Raw genomic sequence first — 21,569 nt, forward strand, 5'->3', positions numbered from 1 at the left:
TAATTTCTCATCAAGATTTCAAAGACTTATGCTGAGGGATTCAAATCTGAATTCCTGTCACATAGTCTCTCTTTAAGGAAATAAATTTTAAATTAGACTTTAATTTCAAATAGCCATGTGCTGCTTTTTTGACATCTGTCCATCATAATACAGAATTAAAACCCAAGAATACTAACATTGACATCAAGATGCAAAGAAAGTATTTTAAGAAGAACAATTCCTTTAAAAACAGAATATGTGGCACGTTTAAAGTATGGAATTTGGTTACTGAAGAGATTTCCACTTTTGCATTGCTTCTCAGGTATACATACACACAAAAGAGCATTCTAAGATGCCAGAAGCCAAGAAAGATACTCACTTGTACAGGTCTATTAAATCTGTGAATGCAAGAGCTGCTGCATTTCACAGTCTATTATTTATATGACAGAATGAAGATCTGAAAACATGAAATATAGCCTTAAATTATTCACTTATTCTTTTCACAAAAGGAGAAACCGTCAATCTAACACTAAAAGACTTCAAGCATATTTCTAAAGGTTTCATGAAAATTGCCTTATTTATCAAAACTTTATTCCCTCCGTTTGTTCATTAAATACTGTAGCTTTGCATTAAGGTCAAGCAGTGTCAACCAATTACTGTTGTTGGAAAAGTCCTACTTCCTTAATACTCAAAGAAACCACAGTATATAGTGAATTATTTTAATAGGCAAACTGAACACTGTTTATCTAAAGTACATTTCAACCATAAAAACATATTTTAAGGGTTTCTATCAACAATCAATTATAGTACTATTTATTATCACAGCAGCATTAAGCATGATTCTTTGTCTGCTTAAATGCCAGCCTTAAAAAATACACGTCTATTTTAGCATATTCAGCAACATTCTGTTCTTAGCTCATAATAAAGGAAAGTAACAAAAATTAAGTGACCTATAAAGCAAACTGAAAGGTAAAAAACAAAACACTGAATTTTAAAGAGACAGTATCAATTGGTATAAACAATTCTTCTGTTCTCATTCTCTGTTGGTGGGCAAAAGGGCTCAGCTTATATGACAGACCCGAAAAAAAATCCACCCTGCTTCCACTGCTCCTAATTTTGTAGCTTTATATCAGGGTGAAATTCTCCATCTTGCAATTTACAAGAAGAGTAAGTGGTCACACACAAATTTATCGAACACCAAGAAAAGGCCACTCACAGGCCATCCTACCCAATACCAAAGTCAAAGTCATTCAGGATTAAAGGATTTCCTTAGTATGTTTTGATAAAACAGCCAAGGACAAAGTCCCCCATGTCCTACCTCAATCTTCTACCTGACCCATTTCAATGTCCTATAGTTCAAAAGGCTACAATGATGATTTTCCTATGTAATCACCTGTAATTTTACATTTCAGAGAAGAAAAATTTTGGATCACTTTTTGGTTTTTTTTGGAACTGACCCGTTTATTCCCATTCCACCTAGTAGATAAGCTGCAACAAAGAAACACAATATTCTGATGGTAACCTTTCAAATCTTACTACTATGAGCCTAACTGTGCCTTTCTGAAGTTACAAAACATGCAAAAGCAAAGAAAATTTCTTCTACATATCCTGTCAGCTTGTCTCATTGGAAAAAAGTCATCATCCATGTCCTGTACCAGTGATCAATGAGACCTACGGTGATACAAGACACACATGCCAGTGCCACAAACAAGGAGAGGAAATAAAGTAACAAAAGGAATTTAAAAAAAAAAACAACAACAAAAAACATCAACCTGAAAAGTCTTGCTGAAATTATGGAGAAAGACATAACATCTGTTGTCTCATTATTTCTAAAAGAACAGCATAAAGGAAATCAAAAGAAGTAGAAAAGAAAAAAAAACAATCAACCAAACTTAGAACAAGTCCTCCGCAGTCTCCCGTCAGGGGGCCTAAGTCCCACCTTCAAGTTACAGTCTACCAGTGAAACCTGAAAAGATTCTAGAACCTAATATCATAGAAACAAATTTCAAGAAGATAAAAGAACAAAGGGGAAAAAAAATTATTGATCCCTTCATACTCATCTGAATTACTTCACTGCTAACCAGGTTCATGGATGGGAGGTATCAGTATGATACAAACTTCAGATTAATTTAAACATGTTCTGCATTGTTGCTGCCATATGTAACAAAATACTGTCCAGACATAATCATTATAGGCTGGACACTAAAGCTATTGAAATCAGAGAGCAATTGTTCTAAAAAATATATTTTTAACAGCTCTCTCAAACCATATACATATATTACAAATGTTACTCAGAATACATTTGCTTCATCTGTTCCTATCTGGTATTTTCATAACAATCCTAGTGACTCCAAGTAAGTATTTTTTAAATCAGCAGATAATAGAATGTTGGTAGAAACTAGCAGCACCACAAAGATTTCCAAATGCTTTTGAAAAATGGAAGATATAATCAAAAATCAATAAAGACAAATCAAAAGTGCTACCTTTAGAAAAGGCACATCATAGATATGAACATAAAATGGACCAGCAGTAAACCATTACACAGGATATCAATGAATTGAGAAGAAAACAAAACAAAAGAGTAAATTTTGTTTATCTTTGAAAAACACCTCTCACCAAAATACACTGGCAAGCACACAAAGCACATGGGGTTGGGTGTGTGCACAAGTGGTAGGACATGTGGCAGCACCTACATTGAACAACTGAAAATTACTTTTTTCCATCTCTTTCTGTACTTTATCCAGCTTTTGATATCATAATTCTTAGAAAGATGTAGGCAAACTATGGAAAGTCAATGGGAGCACGACTTCAAGGAGTGCTGGGGTATGACACTAACTGTAGCTTCTCAGGAAAGATTTGATCAATGTGTACTTGATCCTGCTATGGGACAGACTGAAAAGTGATAATTTGTCACCTTCCAGGCAATACAGTTCTTCATTGCCAGTCCATCTACCACAGCCAACTACAGTAAGACACTGAAGAAAAAGAAGTGTCTCTGCACATCTTCAACAGTGTAAGTTCTCTCCTATTTATCTCTTACCTTCAAATTTCCACATGCAAACCCATCACTTCCCTTGCTAAGAGACAGGTGGACAGGAGATTATTACTCTGCATAGTTGTTTTTAAATTTCCTCGTCATAAGCCAATATTAGATTGAGAATATCTGTGGGTAACTTATCTGTTTCATCATTCTTTGTAAAATTATGTAGCATTTCATGTAAAAGTATCACTAATTATTTTTATTACTGCATTACATGTGTGTTCTTAAAAGAAGGATGAACACATGAAAACCTAACACACAAATAGTGGAAAGAAATTACATCCTGAACTGCACAGCATGAAAACAAAGTTTTTTTAGAAGACCTCCTTTCTTTGTCCTGGCTTCTTCAGCCACTTCATGGATAGCTCTTAATAATTCCTTAACTCCTATCCTGTAATAACAATCAAAAATGGTTTGAAAAATCAAAGTGGCACGCTAATCAAGAGCTCTTCTGTGAATGAGAGAACAATCTTCAGCTTTAAGGGACATGTCATGTAAGACTGATGGATCAGAAGAAACATATCTTCTGATGGATGAAAGACAGCAGAGAGAAACTCTGCTTTTCTAGATCCATCGGCTCTCCTGGATAACACTAGCCAGCAGTGGGAGAGATGGAGGTGGGTTGTAAGATAAGGAACAGGCTAGAGGCAAGAGCTGTTATAATTATAGCGGGGAACACAGAATTTGTTAAAGGAAGTCTACTGTATAATTACATTTGAAAATTTAGCAAGATGCCCAGAGGCTGGCTTGCAGCTGTCAGGAACTGGTAACGCTGGAGTTCTGCTCAGGAGAAAACCACCACTGCACAGAAGCACACCTCCACCTCCCTGCAGCTGAGCCAACTTTGATAAGGCAAAGGAATGACTTCAGCTAAAATCAGTAAGATTACACAATAGATGAGATTATACCTATTCTCAGTCAAAAATGCTGAGAGACTGGGGATTATTTTAAAGGAAATTAAATTGTTTTGATAATACATTAAATATGTTTTTTGAATGAGTGTCAATGACAGTACTTTTTAAAATTGCATCTTTAAAAACAGTTAAATTCTGATTTTTTTAAATGATATTAATTCATAATCAAACTAACCTCATCTCTTCAAACTAACCTCATCTCTTCTAAAGTCTTAGTTTTCTCTTTGGCCTATCTGGCCCAACAAAATGAAAATTAGTGAAATGCAGACAAAATGAAAAGATAAAAATAAATCTGTATACTTGTTTCTTCCTTGGATTTAGAGCTGAAGAGATGTTACTGCTGAGAAACAAACACACAAAGTGGTAATCTGTAGACAAAGGGATCAAGTATGAAACAATTAAGCCATTCTTAATAAAAATAAAGAAATAGGATTGAACAGTTAAAAAAGGCTCATTTTATATGAAATTATTGATTCTACTTTAAAAAGTAGATTCTGCTAATTCAGATATTAGCAAATGAAATGCTGTGCATGCTGGAAAACATCACCAACTGTATTACTGGTGTTTATGTAAAACATATCTGGATAAAAGACTGAGCAAGAATCACACTACAAAATAAATGTGACCATATAAAATTTTATTATCATATTAACACCACAAGAAAATAAAAAGCAGTGGAAGACAGATCAGAGTCCACAAGCCTACACCACAAGTTTAAACCAAAACTTACACTAGAATTATTTCAAAATGCTGTAAAAACTTCTTTTATTTGAGACCTAGGCCTTTGTAAGAAATTTAAGTATATTTGCTTCATTGGCATTATGGATTGTAAAGAGAGAAAACTGATGGTCATTTCAGCTTTATTAAACTTGCTACTGCTTCCAGACTGAAGAAAATGCATACATTCTCTAATCATATCTAAGTGTTGAATTCTGAAGTGCAGACAGCTCATCAACTAGTCCATATTTGCTCCATTAGCCTAAAGACATCCTTTTTTGATTCCCTATTATTAAAATTGGTATAAATACTTCAGATGTCTTTGCTATAGAAAGGTAGAAATATTTTCTAAATATAGGCTTTGCTCACTTAGAAAAATGTTCTCAACATAAGACTGAACAATTTTTTTTTTTCTGTGCATCAAGTCTGTCTTTTGCTCAGTGTAACAGGGCTGCAGCACGACTGGGATTTGCTATCTACATTTTGTTTAAGGAGAGAGGAGGAAAACAATCCAAGAAATCAGTTATTTTATACAAGTTTCTCCCCTCTTTTTTTTTGTGCCATTTTTCATTTTACAAAGGTGGACAACTGACAGATAATAATTTCAATAAAAGAGGGATTCCTATTGAACATACATACTTTCAGTTTTGTTTGACTTTTACAGAAAATTAACCTTTAAAATTTAACATATTCCTTTGCTTTAATTTTAAAATTAAAATACAGTCATTTGAAAAAAATCCAGTCTTCGAAATGCATATAAATTAAACCTAAGAACTGGGTTTTTATTAATGAGAAATTAAAACTCATTTGGAAAGAAATTTCAGGAGTCCAATATGGATTTCAGAGAGTGACCCACTTTTTATTTCAACTTTTTTTTTCAGGATGGTCTAATTACAAATATTCTGAGCCTTGGTCAATTCTGGTTGCACAGATATTGCAAATATCAAAGAAAAATGTCAGGCTTCATATTGATTTCTCCTACCTCAAGCATAAGTTCCTGATGTTGACTTTTGTCATATTCATCTATATTACATTATATAATGCAGCTTTAAGGACTGCAATGATCCCTTCAGGAATGTACAGAGAAGAACTCATTCTTTCATCTAAAATATTACTGCAGAAGAACAAAAGCATTTTTATGCAACAGTTACCCTTATGTATCAACAATTCCACAGTAAAATGTAAGAAAACAAACTACATTATATTGTTGATTGTTACATGTTCTTGTTGCTCTGGACAAAAAAAAAAAAAAAAAAAGCCTTTAAACTTCTGAATATTGACTTTGCAAGAAAAAGAATATCTTAAATGGAATCCTGTAGGTTCTAGCATGCAAGCACAAAATCCATAAATCTAGGGGGCACTTTTACCTTTTTATAACAGGAAAAAAGCATCCAAATGTAAAATCAAAACATGAGAATGAAAAGTCAGTGTCATCTTCTTTGCTGATACATAATGCAAAACGAACACAGCTCAAACTTGTAGGAAGTACACTTTTTTCAAGATATGAAAATTTTTAGCACAAAGCTTTGAACAGAAATAAAATTTTCCAATACAATTGAAAAGTGCTAGTTCCCCAGTCTGGCTGTACTTTCACAGGTTGCTCTACTTCTTCTGCAACATGAGGTTCCCCTCATCACAAGCGTGATGGGAATTCCATATGGTTTTAACTCACAGGGATGTACAATGCTACACTTTCAATCAAAAGGCAGCTTGCTGTATCTGTGCTAAAACTTTTTTGGACTCCTCTCCTATCTATACATACATGTAAGATATTAACCTGTCCTATAGATTATAACTCTTTTGAGAAAGACCATTGTCCAGTTTTATGTTTTAGCTAGAGAGATGTGATTTCTGTCGCTCTTATCACTAGATGTATCCATAACATACAGTAATTTATGTTTTCAGCCTTTCTTATTTGGATTTACCTATGTATCTGCCCACTGAAACAGGCAGTTTTCAAAAAAAGTTGCACAGTATAACTTACTGGAGTTTTAAAATGTATGACCATTTGTACGAGATTCAGGTTATCCATCCATACAAAGGCAGACTTTTAACATAATATTATTTAAAATGGGAATAAAATAGCCTACACTTTCTAAATTTGCTTTCAAGTATTTTAAATAGTTTGCCTCTATTCTTCTACTAATAAAACAGGGGATGTCAAAGAGCATATAAAATTTTCTAAATTAAGGAAAGAAAACCTAGAATGCACATTATATGTAAGTGGTAATAGGCAGAGACAACTTCACTAGGCTGTGACATATGACATCTGGTAGACTATTATCATAATAAATGGGAAAAGTAGGTGAGATTCTGTCAACAGCAAGGTAAGAAGAAATGCATCTTCATCAGAATGACAAACATATCTGCCTTTAACAAACACAGGTCAAACCAAAATCCAGGTATCTATGAATTAAATATTTTCACTTTATTTAACCCCTTTTCTTTTGGATTTTAACAATCTAATGGAAGCACATCTACATTTATCCCAGATATTTATTTATGCAGTTTAATCTCATTTTAGTGAGGATAAATTAAACTTACTAATAACCAATGGCTAAAAATTCACAATTAACAGCCTATTACTTTTTCACACTTTTATAAATAATTTTAACTATGCCAAATAGTAATTTAACGATTCTCAAACTACAATATAAATACACTGTACATTTATCTGCAACTCCTTTTGGTACAACCATCACATAGATGTTAAATTAGCTTCATCTCTGCAGCTGACCAGCAACACCACTAATCTGGGGACCATACTAGGTATTTGACAGTATGTGTGACCTAAAAAAAAAATTCTCATATAAGAGAAAGAAGAGGGAAAGAGTGACTTTGTGAAAGTAGGTCATGTTCCCACAAACCATGTTTTTTATGGTCCGTTTTTCTCCATGCTTTATTCTTCAATTTCATGTCATCAGATGAGAATAAATGAAAAGAACCATAATAAAATTCTTCTTCCATGGAGATTGAAAATTGTCATTGGGTGCTTTTAAAAAAAACTCAGAATATTGCCTTTTTATTTGTGACTAAAAGCAAGACCTAATTTGTACTTAGTCCTTTCAAAACTAGATATATGCCTGCAAAGTAAAATTTCCAAGATTACAACAATTTTCTGCACATAAAAAAGTAACAGAGGTTGAAACTCACCAAGTGAACAGTCAAGTCACAAAGCAATGATGGGATTTTGCAAGCATCATGGATGGAAGAACGTGGTTAAGTAAATGAATAAGGGGGGGGTGGGGTTTGGGGTTTTTTTTCTACTTGTTTTTGATATGAAAAAAAACTTGAAAAAGCAAATTCCCAAGAGGTACTGAAATATAGAATGTTAGAAGAAAGATGGTAGAAGAAAAGGCAGAATATTATTACTGCATTCCTAGATACCCATTTCCTTGATACTGTGCTAGTTTTGGGATCTTTCCAACACCATGCTGGAAAAGACAGTCTGAACAATGCCTTTTACTCTTCAATCACTCTCAAGAAATTAATGAGTGATTTGGTCATATATTTTCAGACTTCAGTACAAGCTGATGGCATTAAGACACCAGAGAGATTGATTTGGCAACTGTTTCGCTATCTCGTGTGTACTCTCACTTCATAACTATAGTCTCTTGTAACACATAAATGAGGATGCTTGAAGTGTAAGGAAAGAAACCACAAAAACTTTGCCATTGCTGTACACTCTAATAAATGCATGACAGTTTAATGCTGACTTAAGTCTGTCTGACACGAGATAGATATCCCACTCTGGCCCAGTACCTGCCTTCCTCCAGAAGAAAGGCTTCTGCCATGAAGTAACTTGTGTGCAACTTCTTCTGTTCACTGACAAAGAGCTTGGAAACACAAACCTGTCTAAACTTCTTCAAGCATAAAAGATGGAGCTTGAAGAAAGATGGAGCAAGGCAGCTAATATTTCCAAAGGAAGATATGTTAGGGAAGTGGAGATTTCCTTTTACACCAGTTGAATGGCTAACTCATTTTGTGGGGTTGAAATTCTGTTCTCATAGCAATTTAATTGTTTTTAAACAAAATACCAGATGCATCTGGAATATAAAATAAATAACTTCTGTTTTTTCTTCAACACAAATCCAAATAAATGCATAGAGACTTGCACAAGAACTTATTGAAGGCGGATGGGGACATATAACACTGCATGAAGCTGGAGTGGGGATGATGTCCATGAACTAGGGCTCAGATTCCATTCCTGAGAGTAGGCTGTGACACCCATTCTCCAAAAAGCTGGGCAAGTCAGTCTGCTGGAAGTGGAGAGAATAGCACTCTTACATATGAAGTTCTACTTTGGTTTCTGTTGTGTAGCATAGTTGTAATAGGAAAAGTAGATTATAAAGGGACTTGACACATTGCTCTACCTATTTACTGGACTGAACTTGGCTAAGTGCATACGGCTCCTTCACTCAGCAATGAAAGAAGAAAAAAGTGAATAAACAAAAGTCAGTAACACTGGTAGTCGGCTCACCACAATTTCAGTTCATAATTCTGTGGTTTTAAATTGTGTTCATGCCCAAAACTGAAATCAGAAGAGTATCTACTGAACATTAACATCAACATACACAGCTACCCAACACTTCATAACTTCATTACAGACTCCTCATAAACAGTTTGGGACTACTTCACAAATCATGTCTTAACTGAAAAACTGCAACAATTTGCTTCCCTTATCTGACCACCTTTAGTAACAGAACTGGTATTCAAAACAACAGCTATACTGAGCTCAAGAAGATTTTATAATAAAAACTAATATTAAATACAGCAGACTTCAGAAAAGTGAGAAATAAGAAAAGTCACAATCACTAACTGTCAGAGACACAAGAGAAACTAAAGTAAGATACAGAATTAAATTGATGTGATATGGTGTATTTCAATATATTTCATGCATTCTTTTTGATTTTACAATCCAAATACCAAAAAAGGTAACTCAAACTTTATCCATAGACTTTATCCAGAATTATTAAAACACTACTGTTTGACAAATAAAAATATAACCCAATCATTTATACTAGAAAGCATCAATTCAAGCTCATCTACTTTTAGCGGAAAAAACCCCATAAACAAAAAAACAACAGGAGACCACATTTGCCTTATTTGTTGATTCCTTAGTGTAAGCTTACAATTGATAAGGTAAACTTGAAGAACCTGGAAATTCAATCACAGCAATCTAAATGACCAGTTAATAGCCAAAAAAATAATAGATCTAGTGCAGATTTTACTCTATGGCATAAAATTGTTGACAATACATTTCTCAATAAAGAAAAATTGAATTATAGCCTTAGGGTGGTTTAATTTGGTACAAATTTTGAATAATGTTATATACATTTCCAAAGCAGATGCTAAGAGACTCTACAAGGACACTCAGCTCAATCAGAAGCCAGATTAAAGTTCCATCTGGAATGAAACAGTTCCACAGCTCTATTACAATTAGCAGAGTCACCAATGTCAGACTCAAAAGTTGGGCAGTGTGAAACTATCTTCGAAATACAGCTACTAGTACAGAAAACAAGCAAGTGCTTCACACATCTTTAAAACAGACTTTTTAAGTACTCATAAACTTGTATTTTTGTAGTCAGGATGAAAACACCCATTCTTATTATTATAGTAATATGAAAAACAAATACTATCCAGACACAATGATTTCCTATCACCTCTCCCATTGCATGAATATAGCATTGGAAGTCACAAATGTTCAAGTAGCTGCAATACTCAAAATATCAGCAGGCTGAGAATAGCACAGAGCAAAATTCAAGACTGATTTCTAATTGCCCTGATCTTTTCATTCCCAATTTCCAGAGTTCTTGTTATGAAATAAAGCATCTTCCCAACACGGCATGCTGAAGAACTGCACTGAAGTGACCCATCTTTAGGCAAAATAAAAACAGAATTACCTGTGAGACCTAATGGCTAAAAGTGAAAGCCTGATTCTTCAGAAAATATTCAGCATAATGGGGTTTTCCTAGATTTAAGAAAAAAAATCAAACTTCAACCCAAGATTACAAAAGAAAAACATCCTTTAAAAGCATAATTCAGCAAATGGTAGCTGAGACAAAGACAATAAAAACATGTTAAAGATAGAAAAAAATATGCCACATGCCTTAAATTTACTATTTTGCCATTTAAATAAATAATGCACCACACAAGTAAGCAAGAAGTTGGAAATCAAATGCCCGCATCTCTTTTCCCCCCCAAATAAATTCACAGTGGATACACAGCAATACAGACTCATAAAAACCACATCTCATTACACACATTTTCATCAAGAACATCTTGTTTAAAGAGCCTATTTCTATTTTTCCAGTTTCTAGTAACATTAATCAGCCTGATTTCTACTGTCAAACAGTAACCGGCTAAGTCTGAAAATATCGACAACGACAATATCCAGGTAAGAGCGAAGTTGAGAAATAACTGCAGCCATTGTTCAGTTAGCAGCCTATACTGCTCCACAATGAAGTAAATTCCAGCTTCCAAAGAGAACAGCAAGAGTCACAATTTTATATTTAGTACCTTTAATTAGTGTTTAAATACTATCCAATAATGTCTACATCTGAAATTTAATCTTCTTAATCTTTAGAGAGAAAAATTAACAATCTGGAGCAACAATACAACTTTGTCCTTAGTCTGACTGTTGTTATTTCTGCAAACAGCACACAAGAGAACTATTGCCAACACCATGCAGCAGGATGGAGGCATTTAAGAGGCATTTCAAAACAGGAAAGACTAGCTGAAATTTAACTATAGAAGCAAAATATCAAAATTAAGATCAATGTAACCTGATCAATGCCATTGACAGAACACTGGCTTTTTAAGGCAGTGGTCAACAACAGTGTCCAAGGCTGTTGGATACACCAGAAAGGGCCAAGGGTATCCACAAACTCCAGCAGTGATGAAACCACAGTGAAATGACCACTGCATTTCAGCTCCACACATGAACATAGTGGGCCATCAAAACAGCCAGCTTCCCTCTTAGTTAAAAGGTTTTCTGAAAGATTAACAAAAAAAATAGCACCCAGAAGTTAAGATGTTAATTGACAGAAAGGAAGGATTATAACTGAAACATATGTCTCAAATCCCTGGCTGGGGGCACACCACAAGCCTAGGGATTCCTTCCAACAGCAAAGGTCCTGGTCATCGAATAACTAGAGTGACACAGTGTGAAGCACAGGTCTCAATTGGTTACTCTAAGAATTATCCTTCTCAATGTTGAGCACATAAAAGCCTAACTGAGACCAGCCACATATATAAGGTTTTTGCAATAAGGAACTATTACTAATAGCAATTACCTATGCTTTCAATCTTCAACATGTTTTTTGATGAAGGTCTGTCTGGGCTGCAATATAAAGATTTCCAAATATAATCCATCATCTGTGACTCTCACAGCAGAGTCTTGAACTTCCATATCTCTGGACATAGATAGTGCAGTAACAGAAGAAACTTTTCTTCCTGTTTCAAACACTCAGCAATCTAACAGTGAGCAAACACAAACAGAAGAAGTTTACTTGGCAGTATCACACAACCTGTCCCCAAGCAAGTAATGAAATTACTTGACAAAGGCCAAATACAAGCATATTTAGTTTCATATCAAGTAAGGGACTGAAAGCACTTAGCAGCATCTCTGAATTGTCTCTTTGAAAAAAGCAAAAGCCCTTACTCTCACTCTTCTGTGTATCTCAACAGCTATGGACCTATCTATGATGAACTCTCACCTACTTTAAAAGATATGACACAAACCCTGGTTACTGAAGTAGTGATCTGCATAATTCTGGCAGAAAACTCTGAACAATTCCCACCAGTTCCTTGCCTGTGAAATTTCTGAAGTATCATTTCTTTTCTGCGCCTTCTTGAGAGCTACATGCAGCTGTTTTGAGACTTGCTAAGTGACACAGGCATAGGATTAGCAGGGTTCCAATGCACCACTCTAAATGCCTGTTCTGCCACAACCTTGAAGTAGCTGGACAAAACCACCTCATGGACAAGCATCTGGCTAATGTAATCTGGTGAAGAGATGGATAAGAGATGGTCAAAAAAAACTCAACAACTGAAAACATCATTTAAATAATGTTCACAGTTCACCAATCTACTCTGTAGCTTAGCAACACTTACATTCTTTGTTGATGCTAACCTGGTATTTGGCAGCATCTGCAGAAAAAACACTTATCACCACTTCTGTTAGCTGGAAAACTCTACTCCATTCTAGCAATGACTAAAAGTTACTCAATTATTCATATCTTCATCATCACTCAGCTGCAGCATATTTCAGGATCAAGGCATAAAATTCTGGGTTTGAGCTCTCTCTTCTGTGTACTTGCTTGACTTCGGTTAAATAACTACCCAGAGTTCCAGGGGAAAGAAAATTTGCTGTGGTCAGAAAGACAAAGCTCTTCCACATGAAGGACAAAACTTTCTTGGAGGTTGGTCCAAGAACTCAAAACAAACATTCCTACCAGGCAGCAACCACTAAAGTAAGTGCAAAGTGCTTTTCTTATTCTTGCTCTCCTACACATCAAAACTTTTCTAAACCCTTAGCACAAAACAAGATTTTCTTTTGTTAATACTTATTTCCTTGAAGCAGACTGATAGAACACAGCACAGATGAAGCATCACCAAACACTACAATGGGTGCTGAGATCACTGGACCTCAGCACAGAGTCAAGATCCCACCTAGTCCACCTCAGTACTAGATTTGTTTGCCAACAGCCGCCACACTCCTACTGCCTTCCCTGCTATTACTTTACCCCTCTTTTTATACTTCTCACTGTTGTTCCAGAGGAAGCAAACACTAAAAAGCTGACAATCATCTTCACACATGAACAACTGCTCATTGGCAAATACCTTTACTGTGCTTTCTGGATACCTGCTTTAAGTGGCAGAGACTATGGATTTGAAAACTGGTCTAATGTAGAAGATAAAAGGTTGTATCTTTTTTTTTTTCCCTCAGTTCTATTTTCTGTGTTTCATAGCTTGTTAGCCAAAATTGCTTTGAACAGCTGATTGCACTGTATACACTGCAGCCTTCCTAAATCATAAGGCAGAAATGTAACAAAGAATTTCAGTATATTAGGTATGTATGACCTCCCATGCTTGAATCAAGGCTAGCAATCTTTGGCATTTTTTTCCAGATACACTCCTATCACAACTCTTAAAATAGTTTCTAGTAAATACCCTGTAAAGGATGTGAGGCTTAGTAGCTCTATAGTTTATCACTATTTTCAACAGCAAAGAAAAAAAGGATTGAATACTGGGGAATACTTCCTAAATTAATTTTATTAAAGAAGAAAGTGCACTACATAAATATTTACAGAAGTGATACAATTGTCATTAAATCAGCATTTTAATCACTTTATGCAGTTTGATTCAACAAATCAGCATTTTCACCAGCAATTTGGAATTGACACTTATCTTTTTTTAAGGAAAACAGGGATACTGTTCGATACTTTACACTGCCTTTAGTATGCAGATTACCTTAACAACATTATTCTACTGTGCAGTGCACAAACAGAGATTACTAATTATTTGTTGGAGGAAAGCTCTTTTATGTCATATTTTTTTTCTGCATGTACAAGCATGTAAGATGATTAAAGAGCAATCCTAAGGAGACAGAATAATAGAAACATAGAAATGTTTAGGTTGGAAAATACCTTTGAGATCATCAAGGCCATTCCCTCTCGTCCTAGTGCTTGTTCCCTGGGAGAAGTAAGAGACCTCCACCTGGATACAACCATCCTTTCAGGTAGTTGAAGAGAGCAATAAACTCACAAGGCCTTTTCTTTAGGCTAAATAATCCCAGCTCCTTTTACTGCTCATCAGATTTGTGCTCCAGCCCAACTTCATTGCCCTGCTCTAGCACACAGACATGCTCCAGCACCTCAGTGTCTTTCTGGCACTCATGGGGCCAGAACTGGACACAGGACTCAAGATGTGCCCTCACCAGTGCCCAGTAGAAGGAAACAATCACTGCCCTTGTCCTGCTGGCCACACAACTGCTGATACAGGCCAGGATGCCAGTGGCCTTTTTGGCCACCTGGGCACATACTGGCTCATGTTCAGCTGCTGTAAACCAGCATCCTCTGGTCCTTTTCCTCCAGGAAGCTTTTCAGCTATTCTGCCCCAGCCTGTAGCACTGCCTGGGGATGATGTAACTCAAGGACAGGATTCAGCACTTGGCCTTGTTGAACCTCAGACCACTGGCTGTGGCTCATCCATCGAGACTGTCCAGACCTCCCCGCAGAGGCTTCCTACCCTCCAGCGTTCTTCCCCAGCTTGGTGTCATCTGCAAAATGACTGCAGGTGCACTTGATCATCCAGATCATTGATGAAGATATTAAACAGGTCTGGTCTCAGTCCTGAGCCCTGGAGAACACCACTTGTTACTAGCTGTCAGCAATTCCATGCACCACCACTCTCTGGGCTCATCCATCCATCCATCCATCCATCCATCCATCCATCCATCCATCCATCCCAGCCAGCCCCATCCATCCATCCATCCATCCATCCATCCATCCATCCAGCCATCCAGCCATCCAGCCATCCAGCATCCAGCCATCCATCCAGCCAGCCATCCACCATCCATCCAGCCAAGCCAGCCAGCCATCCAGCCATCCATCCATCCAGCCAGCCAGCCATCCACCAGCCATCCAGCCATCCAGCCATCCGCCAGCCAGCCAGCCACCATCATCCATCCATCCAGCCCGCCATCCATCCAGCCATCCATCCATCCATCATCCAGCCATCCACAGCCAGCCATCCAGCCGCCAGCCATCCAGCCATCCATCCATCCATCCAGCCATCCATCCAGCCAGCCATCCAGCCATCCATCCAGCCATCCATCCATCCAGCCAGCCAGCCAGCCATCCAGCCATCCATCCATCCATCAGCCAGCCAGCCAGCCATCCAGCACCAGCCATACCAGCCATCCTGCCATCCAGCCAGCCATCCAGCCATCCAGCCAGCCAGCCAGCCAGCCAGCCAGCCAGCCATCCATGCCAGCCATCCAGCCAGCCGCCACCAGCCATCCAGCCAGCCACCAGCCCATCCATCCATCCATCCATCCATCCGCCAGCCATCCATCCAGCCATCCATCCAGCCATCCACCATCCATCCAGCATCCAGCCAGCCAGCCATCCATCCATCCAGCATCCAGCCATCCAGCCATCCAGCCATCCCATCCATCCATCCATCCATCCATCCATCCATCCATCCATCCATCCATCCATCCATCCATCCATCCATCCATCCATCCATCCATCCATCCATCCATCCATCCATCCATCCATCCATCCATCCATCCATCCATCCATCCATCCATCCATCCAGACCAGTAAACAACATTCACAGCCTTTCACTCATCCAGTGGTGATCCATGGATCACCACGTCACAGGACATCAGGTTAGATAAACAGGAATCTGCCTTTCACAAACCCATGCTGGCTGGGCCTGATCATGCAGTTCTCCTGTACATGCCAGGCATTTAGGATGATCTGTTCCATGATCTTCCCCAGCACTGAGGTCAAGCCTTTAGTTGTCCAGATCCTCCTTTCGACCCTTCTCGTAGACAGGCTTCACCTTGTCAGCTTGCAAAGCTGCAGTCAATTGGGACATTCCCATTGAGCCAGAGCTTCTGGTAAATGCTTGAAAGCACTCCATGAACATTTCAGCCAGCTCCCTTACTCCCCTTGGGTGGATCCCATCCATCCCCATAGACTTGTGTGTTTCTGAGTGGTGTAGCAGGTCACTGAACACTTCCCCTGGGAGTACGGAAACTTCCTTTTGGTCCCCATTCCTGTCTTCCAGCTTAGGGGGCTGGGTGCCTGGAGAGCAGCAGGTCTTTTTTTTAAATACTGAAGCAAAGAAGACACCTCAGCCTTTTCCTTCTTCTTTGTCACTATATTTCCTCCACATCCAAAAAAGAATGGAGATTGTCCTCAATCCTCCTTTTGTTGCTTATGTATTTATAGAAACTTTTTTTCTTTTACAGCAGTGGCCAGATAAAGTTCTAGTTTGGCTTTGACTCTTCTTGTTTTCTCCCTTCATACCCTCACAACTCTGTTGTAGTCCTGAGTTGCCTGCCCCTTCTTCCAAAGCTCATACACTCTTTCTTTTTCTTTTTTTTTTGCTTTCAGCCTGGCTGATGTTCTTCGCCAATGGTTTGTTTTTCCATTTTAGGGCATAAAATTAGAGAATGGGCTAACTGAATGACGTTACTAAGTGGTACTTGCAAAACAAATAAATGGAGTTATTTCTTCTAGTACCTAGTTAAAAGTCAAGCTACAGAACTGTTTGCTGTGGGACATTAAAATTTTACAGAGGATCAAAATGTGACCTGATTTTTGGTGGAGAGAAAAAAATGGGGGATGAACAACACCACCACCAAAAAAACAACATACACAAAAAAACTTCACAAGCCCCAAACAATACAGCTTCGGGCTGATAGGTAAAAAGACACCATTGCTGATTCTCCTTGGCAAAAACTTCCCAATCTACAAAAGGCAGAGAAATGTATGTGGGAAATATTGTCACAGACTCCTCAAACTCCTAAGCAAACCTTCTAAGAATCTTTTCTTTGACAGGCTGGAGAAAAGATACTAGAAGTTTGTGTGGTCTGAGTCACTCTGATTGTCCTATGCCTAATTGCTAAATGTTTAAGGAAAAAACAGGCAAAACCCTGGAAATATTCTGTGCAATTACTTATTCAGCATTTACAGACTGTGACTGACAACCTCTCAGATGGATTCTAAGTAACCTATCTGATTTTTTCAAGGTTTTGGATGGGACAGTTCAACAACTTTGAATGCTGTAAAACAACAGGAGAAGCAGAAAGACTTGTTCTATTTTAAAACAGAATAAAAAAAATTTCTGACAATAAAATTCACCTTTTTTAAAGCAGAGTTACCAGTTCAGTTTATTATAAATAGCTCCTTAAAGAAATCCCTTTTCAGTTCAAAATGCATTTTTTGTCCTACTCATTTTAACATTTATGTTTAAAACCCAACACATCACTATCTTTGTGCACTTAACTCAGTGTGCACTTAACTCAATGTGAACTGAACAGGAATTAGGAAAGTCCTAAAAATAAATTAATTGCGTTTTCATTTTCATGCAAAATTTTAAAAACATCAATTTCGTAAATGCAAACAATAGGTACATATCTTTGCAAATGTAATTACTTTAAAAATGTAGAAATGTACTAATTGTGTTTAGCAATAAATAAATTCAAAACTACTACAGTAAAATTTTTTTTGAAAACCAAATTTACTACAGACACAACCTTTCCTTGGGAACATTAAGAAAGTAAAAGATTAATGATTAATGTCCATGAAAGTCTTTATGTTCAAATCATGAATAAATGGCTGATTCAAGCTGCAGGAATAATTCCACTGATTTTCTGTTACTATCAGATATACTATGCTTAAAGAAATACTCTTAAATAATAATACAATTATAATAATATAAATCAGTTCCAACAGCCTGCATTTCTATATTGTCATCATTGGCTGCAAATAACAGACACTGATACAATAAAATAACCTTCCAGGAAAAAGCAAAAAAATCCTGCCCCCACAGACAGCAAGTACCCGTTGACAGAGCTTTGTATGTTTTTCTGGCACCTAGATTCTACTTGCTGAAATTTGAACTGATGTGTTCACGGAGCTTTCCTAAAGTTCACATATCTAGAGCTGAAATTCTGCAGATCTCTCTCTGTATTGAAGTCGTGTGGGGAAACAGGGTGCCTGCACTTGAATTTTTCATCTGATTCCTTCCCGGACTACAGAAGCACAATGAAAAAAACAAGTCTGTCTTTTTAAATCTTTTAAATAAGATTTAAAACTAGACAACAAAGCCCTTTTAGTTTTGATTTTAGTCAGCATGGTCACTTCTCTGATTTTTCTTGAACTATCTGTGTCAAAATACCGTCACTTCCTATGACAAAGATTTCACTTTAAATTCTTAGCTGGGACTCACTAACAGAAAAACAGAAATCAATATTAAAAACTTGAATTGTTTACCTTCCAAGGATTGGAGCTGTAGGTTGTATTGACCCTGAATATTCAGAATTCAGTGTTATATGGATGGATGAGGTTAGGAAGAAAATTGAGAAGATACTGAAAATTTACCGTGTAACTGTTAAGTTACAGCATTCAATATCTAAAAGCAAATCTTTCAGCACTATGTGTTAAGATGCATTCGTTCACTAGTAACAGAGTCATGAAAGAGAATCTCAACAGCTTTAAGCTAACTACTTTGCACTCTAGTTTATTTTAATATAAATGCAATTTTAAACCTTTGCAGTTCTTTCCCCAAGATGAGCAGAAATAGAACACGTTAAGTGCTTGAACAATCAGGAGGAGCTCCCTCCTCCCCATCCTTAAGACAACATACCATGTAAACTTTGAGCTCAACTTTCTGAAACTCTTTTTTCTTTTCTGAGATCAATCTAGAATCTTGCAAGCAATGCAGATAGAATGGCATTATATTTTATCACCTTCTCAGTTTGAAAAGACAAGTATTTTCAGGGTAGGCCTGGTTCTTCTGTCTCAGAGAAAAGGGTGTCCAGACTGCAGCTATATGAGATGATGACTAACCGTGCTATTCTCAGTGAAGCAGTATAAAGACACAGCTGCTTTCCACTAACCCGTCTCAGTTCTTTATTTCTTCACCTTTTATCTCATGTTCAGTTTTTCTCTAACAACAGCTTTAATCTTTCCAACATTTTGCCTCTTTCCCTTTTTAAAAATCACTCCAGAGTTCTTTCTAAATCTTTTCTCCAGTCCTTCAACTACTTTTCTCTGCCTTAATGCATTAATGCAAATGTTGCACGCACACAGATCATGTATGATCTGTACATGTAATCATGATTTTAAACTAAGACCTTTTGGACAAAACCAGTAGAAAAGTTTAGCAAGTGACAAAGTCAACTGATATTCAAGTCCATCTCCTCTGTAACTTCAGCACCAGCTGCAACATAATCCTCAAAACCAGAGGACAAGAAAAACAGAGGACTAGTTTTCATACCTTAGAAACAACTGCTATTCAGAAAGATGAAAGCAAGCAAGCTTTTCAAAGGTACATTTACACTCACAGACACATCACCCCTCATCCTGTTCCTCAGTGGTTTCATCAACCATACCTGAATGTACATTATGTCAATAAAATTCTACATATATCATTGATTTTGCCTATTACATGCATGCAATGAAAAAGGAACTTAACAAATGGGGGAAGGGGTGACTGAGAAAAGTAATTCTCTTTCCAACCTGAGGAAACTTTAGACAAATTTGCCTTTGATAATCGACTGAACAAGCTGCACTGCAAGCATCAAGGGATGGTGCAGGGATATCTAGCAGGTGCTGCAGTTTATCACAAAACCGTCTAAAATAATTGGAAGTGACAACCAGCACTACCACAAATGATTTATTAGTCTTTCACTCAGCTTTTCAGCTTCCTCAGGGCCAGAATAAATAATTTACCAACTCTGTATCTTCCAATCATTAATTCTTCCCTGTGCATCCAAACTACATTTAACTCTGTTGGGTTCAGTGGAATTAAAAACACAATGTGAAGACTTTTTTTCCCCCAAGTATAGTATTATCTGACTTTATCTAAAAGTAAAATTGTCAATCAAAATTTGTATTAGTGATAGAAGAGATTAAAGTTAAGTTACAAAATATCTGCAGAATAAAATGAAAGCTAAACTGATGAGATATCAACAATGAAATGCTCCCAGGGGGTCAGGCGTGTTCTCAAGATATAAAGTACTGATAGTGTCTGAAGATATTGATGAGCATTGTTTTTTTGATCCATAAACTAACATTACTTACAGACAAACATCTTACATGTCCCACATGGTAAATTCAGGATGAAAACACTGGAAAGGAAACATTTAGAAAATGAATGAAAAAGATGTGTGCAAAATGAAAGGATTAAACGTGAACATAAAGATTCTGTAAAAAGGCAGTACTTTCTGAAGAAATACACTAAAGATACAAGATTTACTAATGTCCTTGTGTTCATATCACAAAAAAAGGAATTAAAAAAAAAGAGTTTCTAAGGCAGACTTAGAAAACAGAAGTAAAAAATGGCATAAAACCAAAGTACATTTTCAAATTTAAAAGAGAATATATAAGGTACCATATTTCTATTAATTATGTAGAGAAAACAAAATCACACCCTAAATCCATTTTTGATGTAAGATAGTCTTCTCTCATTAAATCAGCATCTATGATTAAAACCAAGATCATTTTTGGTACATAATGTATTGCATTGTTAGAGCAGCATCTGTTTGTTGCACAGCAACACATTTTTCAGCTTTAAGAAACTCTACTGACATAGAAGAAACAACCTAGACTTTGAAGATATAAAAATATTTTTGCTTCCAAAAACATTTTGTACTAAAGGGGTTAATAACATTAATGTGCTAATATTCTGCATTCCAAGAGGAGGCTTCAAGCTGTTGGAAACATACAGAAGGAGAATTTCATGGTACTAACAGCTTTCTTTCTGTCCTATGGGACTGAGACAACTCCAACTTTTAAGTGCTTACAAGAAAAGCTCTGTAAAGCTATGAAGGCTAATCAATAGGGCTTTCACCAAATGATAATACAGTCTGAAATAAAATAAATTGGCCATAACAAAAATGCCTTACCCCTTTTCTCAACATTAATCTCAATACAGAGAAAAGTACAGTCCAGAATAGCTGACATAAGAATGTTTTCACACTGCTTTTAACAACACAAAAAAATTTCACAAACACAGGAAATTTACAATAATTTATTTGAAAGCAATTATCTTATGTATTTTTCAAATCTCAATTGTCCTTTTTAGTAAGACTATAAAATCTGTGCTCCCAATTTTACTCTCTAGTAGGGTATTGCCTTTCTTCATTTAAAATGCAAAAACTTCTGCAACCAACC

At 36.7% G+C, this 21,569-nt stretch overlaps 1 protein-coding gene across 5 annotated transcripts in view; it reads right to left on the reverse strand.

The window, feature by feature from the left end:
* TBC1D5 (TBC1 domain family member 5) overlaps positions 1-21,569 on the reverse strand; it is a 316,503-nt gene that overhangs the window by 249,116 nt on the left and 45,818 nt on the right. The window contains exon 1 of one of the 5 annotated variants that reach the window (XM_050970726.1): positions 20,478-20,496. The exons of the other annotated variants lie outside the window; for them this stretch is intronic. The gene's annotated coding sequence lies outside the window, so the exon portion shown is untranslated. Of the gene's footprint in view, positions 1-20,477; positions 20,497-21,569 lie in introns of those variants that run through there. 5 annotated transcript variants of the gene reach the window in all.

Source organism: Serinus canaria, chromosome 2 (genome assembly GCF_022539315.1).
Source record: "Serinus canaria isolate serCan28SL12 chromosome 2, serCan2020, whole genome shotgun sequence".
NCBI lineage: Eukaryota > Metazoa > Chordata > Aves > Passeriformes > Fringillidae > Serinus > Serinus canaria.